Source organism: Physeter macrocephalus, chromosome 4 (genome assembly GCF_002837175.3).
Source record: "Physeter macrocephalus isolate SW-GA chromosome 4, ASM283717v5, whole genome shotgun sequence".
In the NCBI taxonomy this organism is placed as follows: Eukaryota; Metazoa; Chordata; class Mammalia; order Artiodactyla; family Physeteridae; genus Physeter; species Physeter macrocephalus.
In genome coordinates, this window is record NC_041217.1 from 121,875,188 (window position 1) to 121,897,006 (window position 21,819).

Sequence of the window (21,819 nt, forward strand, 5' to 3'; positions counted from 1 at the left end):
AAAACTTACCACATTTGGCACATAAATCCTCAGTGAATGTTCCTGGTGGGTTTTAAATTATGTTTTTTCATACATTGTATCTGTTTTGCCTTAAATCTTCTTGATTTTGCCACTGTATGTAGTCCCTTTAATCTCTTCTTAAAGTTGATTGTGATAATAGTGTCCCAGGTCACAAGATAATTTGGAGAAATCATTAATCATCTAGAACACAAATGTTTTTGAAATAAATACATTTGTGAGGTGGAATCAAGACAAAAAAATAGCAATTATTTGAGAAATAATTATAATAGCTATTAATCCATCACCACCTCCTTGCTGCCACCTCCATTCTGCAATAAAAATTATGTGGAACATTAGAATATCAGTCATAATGAAATAAAGCTTGTTTCAGTCTCCAAAAGCCTTACGATCCTGCACCAAAAAATAACACATGCATTATATATGAATAATCCAGGCAAATGAGTCATTCGAGAATGTCAAAATTGGATTCTGAATGGTAATCTGGCCAACAGAAAAAGCATTTGGAAAAAGATGAGCTAATCATACTATAAGAAATTTTGCTATTGTCTGTCCACAACCCTTCTTTCCTTTCTTAGAGGAGTCAGGACTAAATATCATTAAGAGTTCCTGATAGCATCAGGATTTGCTTTTTGGGTAATGGAAAATTTGATTATCCATAAGTGACAACAGATAAATCTTACCTTATACATCCAGTTAAAACTAACTGTTGTAAGAGTAGCCCCTGGATTATAATTATGGAAATAGAGCATAATTTTATTTGTTCTAAGACCTGATCATTTACATGCCTCATGTAGAGATTGTGGGGGGTGGGCAAATGTCATTTGGACTGCAAACTTGTCTCAGTTATAAAAATATTTGCATGAATTCCATTAAACTGCTCTTTAAACCAATGCCAGTCTCTTAAATATCTTGCATTATTAATAATGTGGGTATGTGGGTACCCATGCATTTGCATGTGCATGCCAGGAAAGAATAGGTACCAGGATAAAAGGAAAACATTTGCTTTCCTACCAAAATTACATGTCTGTAGAAATTCTAATTCTTTAAATCCTGTAAATCCAGCTTTGACTCTCTATTACTCATAATCTATCCATGTGTACAAATCCCCATGTCATAGTCCAAATAAATTTCTCCCTTATGCTCCAAGAAAAAAAAATGACCTTACATGTCACTTAGATTGAATGATGTATTCTTTCTAACTATAATATTTAAATAATAATAATAAAACAGAAACTAATTGCCTGGACAACTCATGTCCAGTCATCATATCCAGAGGGATTGAGAGATGGAGAGTAAGCACTGAGGGCACAAGAAGAACTGAGATGACTTGTGATCAAGTAGCATTAACCTACACTATTTAATCAGTAAGCATACATAGTTCATTCGATTATTCTGCATTTTTTTTTGGCCATGCCCTGTGGCTTGTGTGATCTTAGTTCCCTTACTGGGTTCAAACCTGTGCCCTCTTCAGTGGAAACACGGAGTCCTAACCACTGGACCACCAGGGAATTCCCCATCAGATTATTCTGAAAGAAACCTTAAAGATGACATATTATTCCAGTCCCCCTACCATGCAAGAGCTGGAATAGAGTCCAAGGAAAGAGATCTGTCTTTGGTCCTTCACCATTTAGTGGCTAAAACTTGATAAGAACTGAGGTCTTCTATCCTCTCTTTCAGTTTTCATTCAAGTTATAATGATCATTTTACTTAAAAATACTGATATAAAATTAACTACATCCAGGACAAATTTGATTTTTTCTTCATTTCTAACCATGAGGTTTTTCCACTATATGTAGCCATTTTCTATTTTAATTATATTGCCACGAAGTTTCATGGACAATCAACAATAGTGACAGAAACACAAAATATAGATTGATAGAAACACAGCCATTTCATGGGTATCATATAAACCAAGCCTGGGTGTTTTGAAATATTTAGTGGGTCAGAGAAGTTCTGTGATTAAGAAAGTTCATTACACACTTACGTTTTCTTCCTAAGTTTTTTATTTTTCTTCCTTTTCGACATTACTTAGATTAGATTACATTCTACGGTGGTTATGAGTAAACCTAGTTCAAGTAACATTCTGAGACAGAAGAGACAAAACCTAAGTTGAGATTATTAGAAAAAATAAATTTATAATGAAAATAGTTAATGGGGTTATGCATCAGGAAAGATGGTTTCAATGTACTTTTCCCTATTCTTCCCACTAAGCACACTAAAAGCACTGACATTATATATAAAACAAACAAGGTAATTCTTCAAGGTGGGGAAAAGAAGGCAGAATGGTTATGAAGCTGAGGACCTGAGGAGCCACGTGGCTGTTGTTCCCTGGATTTTCCTTTTGCTTCATGTATTATGCCACACTGGGTGCAAGAGAAGCTGACAACTCAGAAATGCCAATAAGCAAAGACAAATACAAAGGCCAAACAAAAGTCTGCTCTCTCTAGCCAAAGTACCAGAAACGGGGCAGCCTGGCAAGAAGAAAGCTTTCAGACAATAATTGTTCTAATCTGGCCAAATACTACCAAAACACAATAATCACCACCCCATCCCACTTTTGCCAGCACAGGCCCATGAGGAGACTAAATTTCTAATCTCACCAGGCTGCAACAAAGCTTCCAAAACCTCCTTCCTTGCCTGGGTGGGGAGGGGAAAGTGGTGATATTTTTAAAAAGTTGAGTTGAGGAGCCAGGATTTTCATCCCCACTGGGCAGTAGTGACATATCCTGTCCCTCCCTGCTATGGTGGTGTCAGAGGAGGCCTAATGGATGGTCAAAATTTCACTATCACTCCCTGCACTGTGGTGTCCATGGAAGCCATGTGGGGAACAGTAACAAGGTACTGCTCCCCTCCCAGCCAGTGTAATCATTGAGGCCTAGTGGAGACCTGAAATTTCATACCAGACCTCCTTTCTGGGTGGGAACAAAGACTTCTACCCTCATCTGGCACTAAAGAGGTGGTATCCCTTTCCGCAGTGGAAAGGTGACAGAAGAAGACTACTAAAACATGATTTAAATAATTTCCAGAGTCTCATAATACTAAAATAATCAATTTTCAATTAAAAAAATCATTCATCATAAAAACCATGAACCAGAAAAACTTCAACTTGAATGAGAAAAAGAAATCAACAGATATCAGCACCAAGATGACACAGATGTCAGAATTATCTGAAAAGGATTTTACAGCAGTTATCATAAAAATGCTCCACTGAACAATGAAGAACATGCTGGAAATAAATGAAAAAAAAAGTCTCAACAAAGAAACAGAAGATACAAAGAAGAACAAAAATTTTATTTTATTTTTAATTAAAAAAAATTTTTTTTTCTCTTTTTTGGTCATACCGTGTGTGCAGCTTGTGGGATCTTAGTTCCTCGACCTGGGATTGAACCCACATCCTCATCAGGGAACATGCAGAGTCCTAACCACTGGACTGCCAGGGAATTCCCTAAAATGAAATTTTAGAACAAAAAAATGCAATAACCTAAATTGAAAACTCAAAGAATGGGCTCAACAGAAGAATGAAGAGGACAGAGTAAAGAATCATTAAACTCAAACGTAGAATATAAATTACCTAGTTTGTTCAACAGAGAGAAAATACACTGGAAAAATAAAACAAAAATATAAAACATATCCTTAAGGGCTTGTGGGATTTTAACAAAAGATCTAACATTTATATCATTGGGGGTCTCAGAAACACAGGATAAAGACGGTGGTACTAAAAAAATATTTGAAGAAATAATGACTGATAATGTCCCAAATTTGGCATAAGACATAAACCTACAGGTTCAAGAGACTTAGCAAACCCCAAAAGGGTTAAGCCCCACAAAATTCATAGAAGACAAATCACAGTAGAACTTTTGAAAACTAAAACAAAATAAATTATTTTTAAAATAGCACATGAAAAATAACACTTTGCTTGTAGGAGAAAAACAATTTGACTGAAAGTGGATCTCTCATCAGAAAGCATGCAGTCCAGAAAGAAGTGGCACATTTTTCAAGTGCTAAAAGTAGAGAACTGTCAACTTAGAATTCTATCACCAGCAAAATTATACTTCAGGAATAAAGAGAAAATCAAGACATTCTCAGATGAAAAAAAAAAATAAAGATAATTTATTGCTATCAGGAAGGAAAAAAGAACAACACAAAGAACAAATACATGGGTAAAAATAATAAACTTTCTTTCTCATCTTGTGTTGTCTAAATTATTTTGATGGTTGAAGCAAAACATAATATCATCTGATGTTGATCTCAATGTATGTAGAAAAAATACTTAAGGCAGTTATACTATAAATGCGGAAGCTGAATGGATTTAAAGAGAGGTAAGTTTTCTACACTTAGCTTATAATGGTATGATGTTGAAATTAGTAGACTGTGACAAATTTGGTATATAAATATAATACATTGAATAACCACTAAAATGGTATACAAAGAAATAAACTAAAAAATATTATACTAAATCAAAATGTTATTCTAGAAAGTGAAAAATAATGCACTGGAAGGCAGGCAAAAGTAAACAGAAACAAAAAAACAGAGGAATCAAACAGAAAACAAAACAAAGTTGAAGAATTTATTCTGACTTGTAAGTAAGTAAATTAAATGTAAATGGTCTAAATGCATCAATAAACAATGTAGATCAATAGTGTGGATTAAAAAAAAATGAGCCAACTATATATTTTCTGTAAGAAAGTCACTTTGAATGTAATAAAATAGGTTGGCTGAATGTAAAAGAAAGAGAAAAATATGCCATACAAACATGAATCAGACAAAAGACGAAGGGGCTCTATTCACATCAAATAAAGTAGACATCAGAGCAAAGAAAATCACCAAGGACAGAGAGGCAGAGAGAAACATTACTTAAGGAGAAAAGTGCCAATCCATTAAAAAAATACAGCAATTCCAACAACAGAGTTATAAAATGTATTAACCAAAAACTGATAGAACTAAAAGGAGAAATAGACAAATCTAAAATTATAGTTGGAAACCATAACATCCATCTAACATTTTATAGAACAATAGAAAAATGGCTTGGTCAATATTCAAAAATCAATCAATGTAATCCTCCATATAAATAGACTACAAAAAAAATCTCAATACATCAATCGATGCAGAAAAAGCAGTCAACAAAATTGAACAGCAATTTGTGATATTTCACAAAACTAAGAATAGAGTAGAACCTCCTCAACTTGATACAGAATATTTACCAAAAAGATCCTACAGCTAATATCATACTTAATGGTGAAAGACTGAATGCTTTCACCCAAAGATTGGGAACAAGGGAAGGATGTCCACACTCACTACTGCAATTTATCATAGTACTGAAAGTCCTAGTTATCAAAATAAGGCAAAATAAATAAATGAAAGATATACAGATTGCATAGAAAGAATAAAGCTGAAAATCGTCCCTATTTGTAGATAAAATCATGGTCTATACAGAATAGCCCAAGAAATGTGAAAAATAAACTTCTTAGAATAAGTGAGTTCAGTCACAGCATACAATGTTAAAATTTTTAAAAATCAGTTGTATTTCCATATACTAACAATGGATATGTGGAAATTGAAATTAAATATGCAATGTCACGTTAAATTGTTTAAAATAAAAGTAAAATACTTGGATATAAATCTAATTAGACAAAGAAGCTGTGTGCTGAAAACTAGCCAATGTTGTTGCAAGAACTCAGAGAAAGTCTAAGAAAATGGAGAGATATGCCATGTTCATGGATTGAAAGTCTCTATACAGTAAGAAGATCAATTCCCCTCAAATTGATATATAGTTTTAACAAAATTCTTATCAAAATGCTAAAAATTTTTTGTACATATATGCAAGATTATTCCAAAATGTATATAAGAAGGCAAAGGAACTAGAACAGTTAAAATAATTTTGATAAAAAGGAATAAAGTGAGAGAAATCACTGTGCTTCATTTGAAGACTTAAACAGCTATAATAATAATGGTGGAGGGATAGATACATAGATCAATTGAACAGAACAGAGAACCCAGAAATAGACCCACAGAACTGATTTTTTTAAAAGGTACAAAAAGAATTCAATGCAGGAAGTATAGCCTTTTTAACAAACGGTGTTGCAGTAATTTACTATCAATAAGCAGATTTTTTTAAAAAAAGAACCTTACTCAACTTAAACCTCACACCTTGTATAAAAATGGACTCAAATCATAGATTTAGACTGAAAACCAAAAAAAGTTTAGAAGGAAACATAGTAGAAAATCTTTAGGACCTAGTGCTTGGTAAGAATTCTTAGATATAATACCATAAGTAGGATTCATACAATTACAAAAATAATAATAAACTAAACTTCATTAAAATAAAAAAACTTTTGCTTTATGAAAATCGTTATTAAGAAGATGAAAAGTACAGAGCGATGGCAGCATCATGTTGGCTTGAGATGCTCCCTTTGTCTATCCCCTTCAATCTACAACCAGTAAAACATCCATAACTCAACAAAAGTACCTCTGCACCAAACAACAGGACACCAGAGAATTGCACACAACTGAACATGTAAGGGTGGGTGGATTGGAACATATAATGGAGGGGAACACATGGGAACAGTGGAGGTGGTGTCTGTGAGACCTTCTTCCACAGAGGTTAAGCCCATAGTCCCAGAGAACCTAGTAGCATTGGGGGAGACAGTGCACATGTCACTGGCCTCCTGACCACAGGGAATCAGATAGCAGTGGCAGTGGGGCCTACGACCCTGTCCCTCCAGTTGTGGAGGAGCCTGTGGCTCTTCCCCCACCACCCACAGTGGTGGCACACAAAAACTAGGCAACCCTGGTCACAGAAGACATACTTGCAACCCCAGCTTCACCCTCCCCTTTTCCCTGTGGCAGTGGAGACTGCCATCCAGGAGACCCCAGACACAGTGGAGGCACCCACCATCCCAGTCCCCAGAAGATGTTGTCAGTTGTGCCAGCAACACCAAGGTACCAATAATTACAAAGGCACAAGCAGTGACAACAAGGGCATCAGGTGACACCTCTGATAGATGCATGGAGGGTGGAAAGTGCCTCCTTTCAAATATAACCTTAGAAAGCTCAGGTAGAAGAAACTAAAAGCTTGTGCTATAGCGGCACCTACTGGAAAAAGAAAGGCCTCTAATTACTAACCTGTTAAATCTTTAGAATCAAGTTTAAAAAAATTAAAAAAAAAAAAAGAAAGAAAGAAAAGAAAAGCTTTGCTTCAAGAAGAAAGGTGCTCACTATTTCAAATGCACCAGCAAAGGAACATCTCATCAAGCACCATGAGGAAGCACAGTAGCACAGCACCACAAAAGAAAACTGTAAATCTCCAGAAACTGAATTTCAAGTCACTGAATATTGTGATCTACTGATAGAGAATTCAAATAGCTGTCATGAAGAAACTCAATGAGCTACAAGAAAACAGAAAGATCAATGAACTTAGGAATAAAATGAAAAAACAAAAGGAATGCTTTATCAGAGAGATAAAAACTCTAAAAAGAAAAAGAAGAAATTCTGTAGCTGAAGAACTCAATAAACAAAATGAAGAATGAATTAGAAAGCACTGAAAATAGGGCAGACCATGTGGAAGAGAGAATTAGTGAGCTCGAATACAGAAATCTAGAAATGGTACAGCTAGGTGAGAGAGAATATCTAAAAAGAGGAAGACATACAAAATATTATGTATAAAATAAGTTACAAAGCTATATTGTACAACACAGGGAATGTAGCCAACAATTTATGATAACTATAAATAGAGTATAATCTTTGAAAACTTTTTAAAAATTTAAAAAGGATGAAATTCTATGAGAAAATACTGACTCTATTAGGAAGGCAACATTAGGGCATTGAGCTTCCAGAAGGAGAAGAGAGGGAGAAAGAAGCAGAGAGTTTATTTAGAGAGATAATAGCTGAGAACTTTCCAAACCTGGAGAAGGAACAGGATACACAAGTTCATGAAGCTAAAAGAACTCCTAATTATCTCAGTGCAAAAATAATTGCTCCAAGATACATTATGTTAAAAATGTCAAACATTAATGACAAAGAAAGAATTTTAAAGGCAGCCAGAGAAAAAAGTATGGTAACCTACAAAGGAACCCCCATTAGGCTATCAGCAGAAACTCTACAGACCAGAAGAGAGTGAATTGACATACTCAATATATTGAAAGATAACAACTGTCAGACAAAAATGCTTTATAGAGTGAAGATATCATTTAGATATGAAGAAGAAACACATTCTACTCAAGTGCACATGGAACATTCTCAAGGATAGATAATATGCTGGGACACAAACAAGTCTCAACAAATTTAAGATTGAAATCATTTCAAAGATCTTTTCAGATCACAGTGGTATGAAACTAGATATCATCTACAAGAAGAAAGCTGGAAAATCACAAATATGTGTATACTAAATAGCATGCTACTGAAAACTATTGGATCAATGAAAAAATCAAAGGAGAAATCAAAAGTTGAAGAGGAAGGAACACTTCCTAACTCATTTTATAAGGCCAACATTACCCTGGTACCAAAACCAGACAAAGACAACTGAAAAAAAAAGAAAATTATAGGCCAATATTTCTGATGAATGCAGATGCAAAAATCCTCAGCAAAATATTCACAAACTAAAAACAACAATATAAAAAAGGTCAAACACTATGAACAGGTGGGATTTATTCCAGGGATGCAAGGATGGTTCAACACCTGCAAGTCAATCAACATGATACACCACACTAACAAAATGAAGGATAGAAGTCATATAATTATCTCAACAGATGCAGAAAATGCATTTGATAAGATTCAACACCCATTTAAAATACAATCTCTGAATAAAACGGGTATAGAAGGAACATAACTCAATATAATAAAGGCCAGATATGATAAAACCACAGTTAACACCATACTCAATGGTGAAAAAGTGAAAGATATCCCTTTAATATCAGCATTAAGACAAGGATGCCCACTCTTACCAACCTTATTCAACACTGTATTGGAAGTCCTAGCCAGAAGAATTACACAAGAAAAAGAAATAAAATGTACTCAGATTGGAAAGATGGAAGTAAAACTTTCACTGTTAGTGGATGACATGAGTTTATATATAGAAAACTCTAAAGTCTCTACCAAAAAACTATTAGAAATATAGTAAACAAATAAAGTTGCAGGGTACAAAATCAACACATAAAAATCCACTGTGTTTCTATACACTAACAATGAACAAGCAGAAAAAGAAATTAAGAAAACAGTCTCATTTACAATCATAACAAAAAGAATAAAATATCTGGGAATAAATTTCATCAAGGAGGTGAAAGAGGTATACACTGAAAACTATAAAACATTGTTGAAAGAAACTGAAGAAGACACAAAGAAATGGAAAGATATTCTGTGCTTATGGACTGGAAGAATTAACATTGTTAAAATGTCCATATTACCTAAAGTAAAATACAGATTCAATACAATCGCTATCAAAATCCCAATAACAATTTTCATAGAAATAGAACCAAAAAAAAATCCTATAATTTATATGGAACCACAAAAAACCCTGAATAGCCATAGCATTCCTGAGAATAAAGCACAAAGCTGGAGGTATCACACTCACTGATTTCAAAATATATGACAAATCTATAGTAATTAAAACAGCATTTTATTGGCAGAAAAACAGACACAGAAATCAATGAAACAGGACTGAGAGCCTAGAAATAAACCCACACATATATGGACAATTAATTTATGATAAAGGAGCAAAGAAAATACAAGGGAGAGAGAATAGTCCTTCAATAAATGGTGTTGGGAAAACTGGATAACCACATGCAAAAAAAATGAAACTAGACCACTATCTCACACCATACACAAATATCAACTCAAAATTGGTTAACAACTTGATTATAAAACCTGAAACCAGAAAACTCCTAGAAGAAAACATAGGCAGTCTACTCTCTTACTTCAGACTTAGAAATATCTTTCTGGATGTTTCTCCTCAATCAAGGGAAAGAAAAGCAAAAATAAACAAGTGGGACTACATCAAACTAAAAAGCTTCTTATAAAACAAAGGAAACAATCAACAAAACAAAAAGACAACCTACTGAATGGGAGAAGATATTTGCAAATCATATATTTGATAGAGGTTAATATCCAAAATATGTAAAGAACTCACACAACTAAACAACAAAAAACAACCTGATTAAAAAATGGGAGGAGGAGCTGAATACAAATTTCTACAAAGAAGGCATACAGATGGCAAACAGGCACATGCAAAGATGTTCAACACCACTAATTATTAGAGAAATGCAAATCAAAACCACGAGATATCACCTCACACAACAAATGTTGGAGAAGATATGGAGAAAAGGGAACCCTCGTATACCGTTGGTGGGAATGTGAATTAGTGTAGTCACTATGAAAAACAGTATGGAGATTCCTCAAAAACTTATTACCCAGTTATTTCACTTCTTGGTATTTATCCAAAGAAAACAAAACAACAACAAAAAAACTAACTCAAAAAGATACATGCACCTCTATATCTACTGCAGTATGATTTACAATAGCCAAGATATGGAAACATTAAGTGCCCATCTACAAATGAATGGATAAAAATGATGTGAGATATATATATATATAGAGAGATATAGATAGATAGATATATAAAATGAAATTCTACTCAATCATACAGTCATAACATAGATGAAATGTTGCCATTTGCAACAACATGGATGGACCTAGAGGGTACTATGCTAAGTGAAATAGGTCAGACAGAGAAAGACAAACACCACATGGTTTCACTCATATGTAGAATATACACAAAAAATAAAATAAAATAAACAAACCCAACCAAATAAAAACAAACACATTGATACAGAGAACACAGTAGTGGTTACCAGAAGGGAAGGGATGTGGCGGGAGAGCAAAATGCATCACTGGGGTCAACTGTATGGTGATGGATGGAAACTAAACCTGCGATGGTGGGCACACTGTAGTGTACACAGAAGTCATAATATTATATACATAAAATATATAATGTTATAAACCAATTTTTTAAAAAACAGGAACAAAAAGAAAGAAAAGTAGATTCTGGGAGAAAATATTTGCAAATCACATATCTGATAAAGGACTCATATCCAGAATATATTTTAAAAAATTCAAACTTAACAGTAAGAAAAACAAATAATTCAATTAGAAAATGGGCAAAAGACATGAAGATACATTTCAGTGAAGAGATTAAAAGGATGGTAAATAAGTACATGAAAAGATATCCAACATTATTCGTCATTAGGAAAATGCAAATCAAAACCACAATGAATGAAACGTGAAATGAAAATCACAAGAAATGAAATATGAAATGAAAATCACAGTGAATTAAGTATCACTATAAGCCTATTAGAAGAGGTAAAATAGTGACAATACAAAATGCTGTGAGGATGTGGAGAATATGGATCTCTCACACACTGCTGTTGGAATGTAAAACAGTAGAGCCACTCTGCAATACAGTTTGGGAGTTTTTTCAACAAATAAACAAACAAACAAAACTAAACAGACATTTACCACATGACCTCACAATCACATTTCTGATTATTTATTCCATAGAAATGAAAATAAGTCCCCACAAAAGCCTGGACATGATTTTTCACAGTGGCTTTATTTGTAATAGTCCCAAGTTGGCAATAACTGAAATGTCCTAAAATAGGTGAATGGTTAAACAAATCGTGGCACATACATTCCATGACTACTCAACACTAAATGGAAGAAACTATTGATACAGAAATAATTTGGATCCATCTCAAGGGCCTTAAGCTGCATAAATAAAAGTCATCTTCAAAAGGACACATCCTATATAATTCCATTTATATAACATTCTCAAATTGACAAAATAATAGCAACAGAGAACAAATTATGGTGGTTCAAATTCTAGAGGTGACTGAGAGACTAGTGTTGATAAGATAATAAGGCAGACTGAAAGATAAAGCTGATCTGAGTAAACTTGCTGGGCAAGAGAATGCTCTATTTGGAATATACAGTCTTTCAGAACAATGCATGAGTATTACACTCACTTCATAGGATTTGATTGGCCCGAACAGAAGTGGGTCTATTACTTCAAAGTAGTGATGCTTCAGCATTCTGATTTGTTCCTTTCTAAGTTGGTTTGCCTGCTATTACAATTTTGATACAGTGTCAAAGAGCAAAGTTTTTAAAGGTCTGTGATTAAAACAAATACAGATAACATTATCAACAACAACAACAAAAAAATGTTTTTTCTGATATCCTTCACTTAATATGGTTTAAGGAAAAGGAAGTTTTCTTAATCTCATATATTTGATTCTAAGCACCAAGAGAATTTATAGTTAAGACTCACTTGAAAATTTGTCAGTTTCAAAAGATTGGGGTGAGAAAAAAGAGTATGGGACAGTTAAGGGTTGGTATCTTAATAAAACCTCTTACTTTACACTGAGATGAGGAAGCAGTTAACCCACCAACATAGCAGTTAACTGGAAGTAAACCAGTGTGATGGTTGATTTTATGGGTCAAGTTGAAAAGGCTATAGTACCCAGATATTTGTTAAAATACCACTCTGGATGTCATTGTGAAGTTATTCTTTAGATGAGATTAACATTTAAATCAGTGGACTTTGAGTAAAGCAGATAACCCTCCATAATGTGGGTTGGACTCATTCAATTGAAGGCCTTAAGCCAAACAGTCTGAGGTTCCTTGAAGCAGAGGGAATTCTGTCTTTAGACTGTCTAGAGATGCAAGCTGCAACATCAAACCTTCCCTGGGTCTCCAGCCTGCCTGCCTAGCCTGCAGATTTTGAACTTGTCAGTTTCACAATCTGTCAGTTCCTTAAAATAAGTGTCTCTGTCTCTCTCTCTCTGGTTCCCAACAGCCTTGCAGGCCAGTTTTATATAATCTGGGGGAAGTTTTTTTTTTTTTTTTTTGTGGTATGCGGGCCTCCCTCTGCTGTGGCCTCTCCCGTTGCAGAGCACAGGCTCCGGACGCGCAGGCTCAGCGGCCATGGCCCACGGGCCCAGCGGCTCCGCGGCATGTGGGATCCTCCCAGACCGGGGCGCGAACCCGGTTCCCCTGCATCGGCAGGCGGACGCGCAACCACTGCGCCACCAGGGAAGCCCCTGGGGGAAGTTTTTAGCACTGATGTCCAAAAGTGTTCATGCCATCATTGTCTATAATTGACAAGTAATGTAAAACATAATGTCTGTCAACAATATAATGAATTAATATATAATTGTATATTTATACTATATAAAGCTACATATATACAAAAATGAAGGGCAAACAGTTGCACAACAGCACAGAGGAATCTTAAAATATGATATTCAGCAAAAGAGTTCAGATACAAAAACGGATATACTGTATAATTACATATTGTATGACTGATATGACTTTGTATGAGTATGTAGAAAAGCAAGTCATTGTTTCAAAAGAATGCAAAACTAAGTAGTAAAAATATAAAGAAAATGAGGAAAGGAGGACCTCATAGTGGTTACTTTTAGGGGAGAAAATTGGGGTTGTCATTGAGAGAGGGTTTCCAGGAGGCTTCTGGGATACTGGCAATTTTCTGTTTCTTAATCTGGGTGGAATCAAGTAGATGTTAACTTTAATACTTGTCTAAGCTGCACTTTCATATTTTATGCACTTTCTGAAGGTTTATTGTGAAAAGTACGCTGTCTGTCAGAACAAAAATAAAAAATATCCTGAATACGTGTGGCTTTTATAAATTTGGAAAGGTATTTCGTATAGTCCTTTAAAGTTATTCCACTTTAAACCTGTCTGGTTTTCTCTAATATTAGGAAAAAACAATGATTTACTTCACTATGAATATCATAATTTACTACAAGAGCAATAAAAATCCCAGTAGTTGCTAGAAGTGGTCATGGAATGAAACGACAATAGCTAATTTCTTTCTGCTTAGGACCAGATTTTTTTTTAATTGAAGTATAGTTGATTCACAATGTTGTGTTAATTTCTGCTGTACAGCAACATGATTCAGTTATATATATATATATATATTCTTTTTGTTATGAAAAGTATATTAGTAGTACAAATTCATCAAAATAAAAAATTATGAATTCCAGTAAAGATGGTTTCATAAATTAATACAATGAGGTACCGCCCCTGCTATTCTTATATTATATGATAGATAATATTTACACATTATCAATTATAGGAAAATATGATAAAAGGGTAAACTTCACAAGTCTTATAGGGTTTGAAAACACATCAGATAACTATACAATTTACAACCTTTAACTCAAAAAAAGGTCATAGACCCAAGTGTAACACATAAAACTCCTCAAAGATAACATAGGAGAAAACCTAGATGAATTTGGGTATTGTGATGTCTTTTTAGACACAACACAAAAGACACAATCCATGAAAGAAATAACTGATAAGCTGTACTTCATTAAAATTAAAAACTTCCACTCTGCGAAAGACAATGTCAAGACAATGAGAAGACAAGCCACAGGCTGGGAGAAAATATTTGCAAAAGACACACCTGATAAAGCACCATCACCCAAAACATAAAAAGAACTCTCAAAACTCAACAATAAAAAAAAACTGATTAAAAATGAGCCAAAGATCTTAACAGACACTTCATCAAAGAAGATATACAGTTGGCAAATAAGCATAAGAAAAGATATAGCACATCATATATCACCAGGGAAATGCAAATTAAAGCAGCAATGAGACACCACCACACACCTACAAGAGTGGCCAAAATCTGGAACTCTGACAATACCAAATGCTTGTGAGGTTATGTGGCAACAAGACCTCTTGTTCATTTACTGGTGGGAATGTATACACAATGGTACAGTCACTTTGGAGGAAATTTGTGGGTTTTCTTACAAACCAAACATACTCTTACCATATGATGCAGCAATCATGCTCCTTGGTATTCACCTAAAGAGCTGAAAACTTATGTCCACACAAAAACCTGCATATGGATGTTTATAGCAGCTTTATTTATAATGCCAAAACTTGGAAACAACCAAGATGTCCGCTAGTGGGAGAATAAATAGACTGTGTATATCCAGACAATGGAATATTATTTAGCACTGAAAAGAAATGAGCAATCAAGTCATGACAAGACATGAAGGAATCTTAAATGCATGTTACTAGGTAAAAGAAGCCAATCTGAAAAAAGGCTACATTCTGTATTATTCCAAGCATATGACATTCTGGGAAAGGCAAAACTACGGAGACAATTTAAAAAAAAAAAAATTAGAGGTTGCCAGGGGAGAACTGTATAGTCAGAGCACAGAGGATTTTTACCATACGATATTAAAATGATAGCTACATGTCATTATATATTTGTCTAAACTCATAAAATGTACAACACCAAGAGTGAGCCGTAAGGAAAACTATGGACTTGGGGTGATTATGATGTGCCAATGTAGGTTCATCCTTGCTGAAACAAAAATGTGCCATTCTGGTGTGTGATGTAGTTACTGGGGGAGGCTATACATGTTTGAGGGCAGGGTATATACGGGAAATCTTTATACCCTCCTCTAAATTTTGTTGTGATCCTACAACTGCTCTAAAAAAAGTAAAGTCTTTAAAAATATATACAGTTTGCCCTTGAATAATGTGATGGGTAAAGGGCACCGACCCCTGGGTTGTGGAAAATCCATTTACAGCTTTATAGTCAGTCCTCCATTTCTGAGGTTCCACATCCAGGAACTCAGCCACTACACTATAGTGTGGTACTATAGCAGTTCTTGAAAAAAATCTGCAAACAAGTGGACCCACACAGTTCAAACCCGTGTTGTTGAAGGGTCAAATGTATACAAGATAAAAATCTCTGCAATCAGAATCAGAAACTTTTAGGAAATAAAATGAAATAACATAAAAAATGAATACTAGTTTCAGAGTGTAATATTTTACATTTCTGATAGTCAAATAGAAAACATTAAATTTGACCTTTACTTTTACATACATGCACTTGAGGTTCCTAAAGTCCTTTTGGAAGTAAAACTCTTAATAAATCTTAAATGAATAAGGATAGAGGTATTTATTAGTTTCTCCAGAACCCATGCAAATATATAAGGGTATGTAGTTGATATGTACTCACTACCTTACAAGTGAAAAGAAAAAAATTCAGCACTTTAAAAATAATTTCCATCCACACTTATCCTAAGACTTCTCATTTTGGTTTAAGCACTTAGGTGAAATTTTCACGGCCAGACTATGGGAATAGTTTGAAGATATTTGAAAGTATCCTTGAAACATCCTTCCAGCCCACGGTTCTTACCTCTTTACTTATCATCAAGGCTGGTATTTTAATAGATAAGATAATAAAAATGGTAAATGAGTGAATATATGATTTTTGCATAGAGTTATTCAAAAGGGAAATTACTTTGTTTTCCCTCTCCTTTATTCAATAGTCATTTCCTGAGTGCATACCCTGTAGCTGTGTACAGAATACAAAGATTTAAGTTAGTTCTTGCCCAAAAGAAGCTCACCATTGACTCATACTCTTATTTAAACCACCATAAAATGACAATTTCTTTTAAAAATGAGAAATATCTATTCAGCTCTGACTTAAATAAAAGAGCTCCAATGGGAACATCATGAAAAGATATTTATGTTCAGCCATTAAATTAGTTACACCCCCACTAACCTGACCTGGGCTACTCAATCACATAGCAGGTAAATGCAGATACTGAATAGATGATGATGAGGAACTACTTTGCAGCTATAGAATTCAAATAAAATACTTTTGTTTTGACCACAATCTGCTTTATTATTTTGTTTGAAAAGCACAAGATGGTATATATCTAAAAAAATTTAACCTATAATGGAGAGTTTCTCAACCTAGGGTAATTTTTGCCACCCCTCTACACTGGTCCACACAGCATTTAGCAATGTCTGAAGAAATTTTGGTTATCACAGCTACTGGCATCTACTGGTGCTACTGGCATCTAGTAACTAGAGACCTCGGATGCTACTAAACATTTTCCTATGCACAGGGCAGTCTCCACAACAAAGAATTATCTGGCCCAAATTATTTAAAATGCCTAGGTTAAAGAAGACATACAGATGGCCAAGAGGCACATGAAAAGCTGCTCAACATCATTAATTATTAGACAAAATGCAAATCAAAACTACAATGAGGTATCACCTCACTCTGCTTAGAATGGGCATCATCAGAAAATCTACAAACAACAAATGCTGGAGAGGGTGTGGAGAAAAGGGAACCCTCTTGCACTGTTGGTGGGAATGTAAATTGATACAGCCACCATGGAGAACAGTAGAGAGGTTCCTTAAAAAACTAAAAATAGAACTACCATATGACCCAGCAATCTCACTACTGAGCATATACCCTGAGAAAACCATAATTCAAAAAGACACATGCTGAATGAAATTGGGTCATTTGTAGAGATGTGCACGGACCTAGGGACTGTCATACAGAGTGAAGTTAGTCAGAAAGAGAAAAACAAATATCATATATTAATGCATCTATGTGGAATCTAGAAAAATGGTACATGTGAACCGGTTTGCAAGGCAGAAATAGAGATACAGATGTAAAGAACAAATGTATGGACACCAAGGGAGGAAAGTGGGGTGGTGGGGGTGGTGGTGGGATGAACTGGGAGATTGGGATTGACATGTATACACTAACATGTATAAAATAGACAATAAGAACTTACTGTATAATAAATAAATAAATAAAATAAATAAATAAATAAAATTTAGGAAGTAAAAAAAAAAAAGAAATTACCCAGCCCATAAAAACTAACCACCCCGTACCCTGGGGTCTCCTGACTTCTGAGATGGCCCACACTCTGCCTGTGGAATGTGTTCTAGGTGGTTGAATATATATACATACATATATATATATAATATATAATATATCTGAATCACTTTGTTGCACACCTGATATTTAATACAATAAAGTAAATCAACTATAATTCCATTAAAAAGTGCCTAGGTTGAGAAACCTTTCTATAAAGAAATATCCTCCCCCCCAACAAATATCCCAAGCTTTGTAGTTCTCATACCGACCTGCAAATCACCACTATAGGCCAGTTTAAGTTGGCAAGGTTCTCCAAGCTTAAACCAGCTTAATTCAAATAGAGACCCAATTATGGCCCAAGTTAGAGAGCTATTATTCATATGTCCTGTTTAAAAGGGCTTCCTGAGGGACTCTTTCAGGGATTACAAAGTACTCTCATTAGCTCTGATTAGGTCCTGGGACCTGTCTCGCCTAAAATTTCTCATGCCTACACAGTAATAGAATGAAAGATGTATCTGGGTTTACTCGCTATCAGAAAATAAAAGTGAATTTATATTCAAATTTTTTTCCAAAATAACAATCTCATTTACACTGTCAATTAAAAATCAAGTTTATTAAACAAAAGAAGCATAAGAATCTTCCTTACAACATTACCCTTCCAAACCCCCTAAGGTCAGAGGACATGAAAAACAGGGGTGTAAACCAGTCTAGTTAAAGGCATAATCAATTATTAAAGTCAGGCTCCACCTTTCTCCTTCAATATTGGTCATCACATGTCTTCAAATATTTGAAGTTGAGCTTTGAAAACAAAGTAAGAGCACATGATTCAAGAGGAAGTAGTAGTAGTAGTAATTCATTGCAATGTCAATTCCTAAAAACTCTGACCAAGGGAGTATCGTACTACACCCACTCCAACCCTCATTATCTAAAATGTTCCAACAATGCTGTTACCTATTCTCGATACTTATTAAAAAACAAACAAACAAACAAAAATTCTACTAAGGAACAATGTGCTATCTGAGCTGGGTGGTGTTCTTTCCTTCATTTCATTGTTCTTTGTTTTTGTTTTGGTTTTCTCTCAGGAGCCAAGACTTATAGGATTTAAGTCTCTGCTTGAAAGAAATCTAGGACCTCAAAAGCAAATACTAGAAACCCTGTAAAATCCTCTCAGATATATGCCCATAGAAAGGTTGAGGAGAAAAGAAAGTAATAAAAGCTTTGAAAATCATTTCCCTTCCCAGTCAGAAGGACAGTGAAAGTACATGCAGTAATAAGGCTACCCCACTCAGCATTCTTGCACTCACTTTAAATAATAGTGATGCACATGTAAATAAGCTTTCCAATTGTCCATGCATCTATAAACTAGGTTCAATTATTGCTTCCTCGGGATGGGTTTTGTGAGATTTCAGTGTTTTCTGATCGGTAAATGGAAGTTGAGATAAAAACTAGAAATAAAGAAAATAAACTCTTTGCCTTTAAAGAGAAGTGGCCCCAGTTTCCTTTCACAAGCCTGAAGGGTTGTTGTACATATTAAAACTGCTGCATAGCTCCATCCCTGGTCACAGATTCCCCCCTCCTTCCCCCCCTCCTGACTGAAGATGTCAGATCTCTGAGAAACAGCGGTTACAAAAGGATGCTTTTTCACAGCTAGTACTAGAAAACGCTGGCACCCCATCCCTGCATAAAATAGCACTAAACTGAGTCACGATGCTGGAAGCTGTGCCTTCTGCTTCTCTTCAATGGAATCTAGATAATTTCTGGTGAAAATACTAAATAATACTGCGAAGTTTTGCCTATGTATACGACATGTCGATTCATCTAATCCCCCGTTTGCCCTAGATAATTTTAAGCTTTATCCATTAGTGTACCACGCAAGAGAGAAAAACGCAGTTAACAAGACAACAGTGTTACCTAGGTATCTGGCTTCAGTATTAGCAAGAGTCTGTCATTTGACAATTATCTCCCTAGCATACCAGACGGTAAAGAAAATGTTTTCATTCATCCGCAAATTACTAACATTTTGTTGATGTTTCAAAACGCGGTTGAATACTGTTGCACTCTCAATTTCCGAGCCGAATTTGAGAGTTAAGCTTGAATACTAGTAACATCAGTAACTCCTGCTGCAAACGGCTCGGGCCTTGGAGTATCACTTGTCACTTCAGCAGGGAGGTGATGCTGGTTAGGGGCTCTTCGATCGATCTGTCAGTCTGGGTGGTCACAGGTGATGAGAACCTTTCCCTTTCCCCATATATCCTCATGCACTGCGATAAAAATCACTCTGAGCACCGCTACAGCCAAGCAAAACGACTCCCTGCCTGCCTCGTAAAGAGCTCAGTCTGGGGAGGCAGCCGGATGCTGACCCCTGCAGAGATTATTGCTTCTGTGCGCTTTGCCAAAGGACCCTGCTAGCATTATGGAAAACGAGTTAGGGATGTGCGAGGTTTTGCTGTATTTATTTCCTCCAAGGGATGAAGGACTGGGGTCAGCCGAAGAAAATCTTCCAAGACTGCTTAAGGGGGATAGGGTTGGAGGAAGGGGAGGGGTGAGCATATTTTTTAATTACTTGTTTCTCTCCTTCACCTCCCCACTCTGCTTCCCAAACTCCTCACTGAACAAGATTGATCGCCGTAACTGCTATCGACTCTTGCCTCGGTTCTCGCATTGATCTGCGAAGGGACCGGAAATAGCTAAAGGATCCTGAATCTGGAAAGGGGTTCAACAAGGGAAGAAGTAGAAAAGGGTAGGCGGCGGCCCCATGCCCAGCACCTCACTCTGCCTGGGGCCGGGACAGCGGCTCGCAGCGGCGGGGCGAGCTGCTACGTGGATGCGACGGCGTAAGAAGAGAAGGTAGCCGCTCTGCGCCGCCGAGTAGGAAGCCTATACAAACGGGTTTGGAGGCTGTTAAAAAATATAAACCTGTGACTCGTTAAACCCGGTAACTTTTCCCTGCCTAGATTCGAACGCACTGATCATTCCGCTTGATAGGCTCAAACGGGTTAAACTGCCTCTTACATAACAGGACTGCCTGGCTGCACACAATTAAAACGCTTGATTGCAGTCTCTTCCCGACTCCATCCCTTCACGACCCGCCCTGCCCCTCCCAGCGCGCCTGCGTGCCGTGCGCGTACAGGCCCCGCGAGCTCGACTCGCGCGCACACACGGGCGCGCGCTTACTACACACTCACACACACGTCCACGCGCTCTCCACTTTGACTATACCTCTCACACACACAGAATTTAGTGTCAACATGCACGAGGTGCGGGGTGCAGGGGGGCCGCCGTCCAATCCTTAGCGACTGACCCATTAGACGCGCCAGCTGCTCTACCGCCAGGCCTTGCAAGCACCCCCCTCTTGTCCACTCAAAAAGCAGCCCCTCCCCGCCCCCCGTCACCATCCCTACCTATATCCGAAAAGAGGTAAAGAGTGAACTAGTTGGCCGTTTGTCAACTGTAGCGCGGCCGCCCGGGTGAGATTGGAAAGAAAAGAAAAGAAAATAAACAACAACACCTCACAGTCCCTGGCGTCATGATGGCGCCGACCACAACTTGGAGGACTTAAAAGTTACGGTGCCTCAAGAGGTAAAACGCACCGAAGAGGGAAAGCAAAGCGCCCCTCTGCTCTGTTCACCTCAGCCCCGACAAGGAGACTTTTCTAGCAAAGCATCACTCCAGTGCGTATGACAGGAAGGGAAGCGTTCTGTCTCCGATGCATCTCTTTTTTCCTCTCAGTTTGCATAATTGTGATATACCTCTTCCTGATTTTTTTTTTCGTTTTCTTTCTTTTCTTCCCGCCCCCCCCGCCCCAATTCGTTTCCCCCCTCCCTGCTGCATCCCCAGTCCCCGGGCGGGGTTGCTAAGGAAACGGCCGCTTGGCAACGCGCGAGAGCCCGGGGCCGCCGGCCGCCGCTGCGCCCCGCGCTGCTTCTGCTGAGGGTGCAGCCGCGATTACAGCCGCTGCCGCTGCCGCCGCCGCTCGCCCAGCCTCCGCCGCCGCCGCTCCTCCTCCCTCACTGGCCGGCGCGCTCGCCTTCTCGCTAGATAGTGCGCGAGCCGCCCGAGAATTAGCCACACTCCGGACTCGGCCAAAA

General features: G+C 36.8%; 1 long non-coding RNA gene across 3 annotated transcripts in view; it reads right to left on the reverse strand.

Moving 5' to 3' along the window:
- Window positions 1-21,261, reverse strand: part of LOC114486021 (uncharacterized) — a 133,607-nt gene extending 112,346 nt beyond the window's left edge. For all 3 annotated transcript variants that reach the window (XR_008616990.1, XR_003679267.1, XR_008616988.1), the window contains exons 1-2: window positions 21,133-21,261; window positions 10-201 (exon numbers count right to left, since the gene is read on the reverse strand). This is a non-coding gene — a long non-coding RNA (uncharacterized lncRNA). The remainder of the gene's footprint in view (window positions 1-9; window positions 202-21,132) is intronic.
- Between the last annotated feature and the right edge of the window lie 558 nt (window positions 21,262-21,819).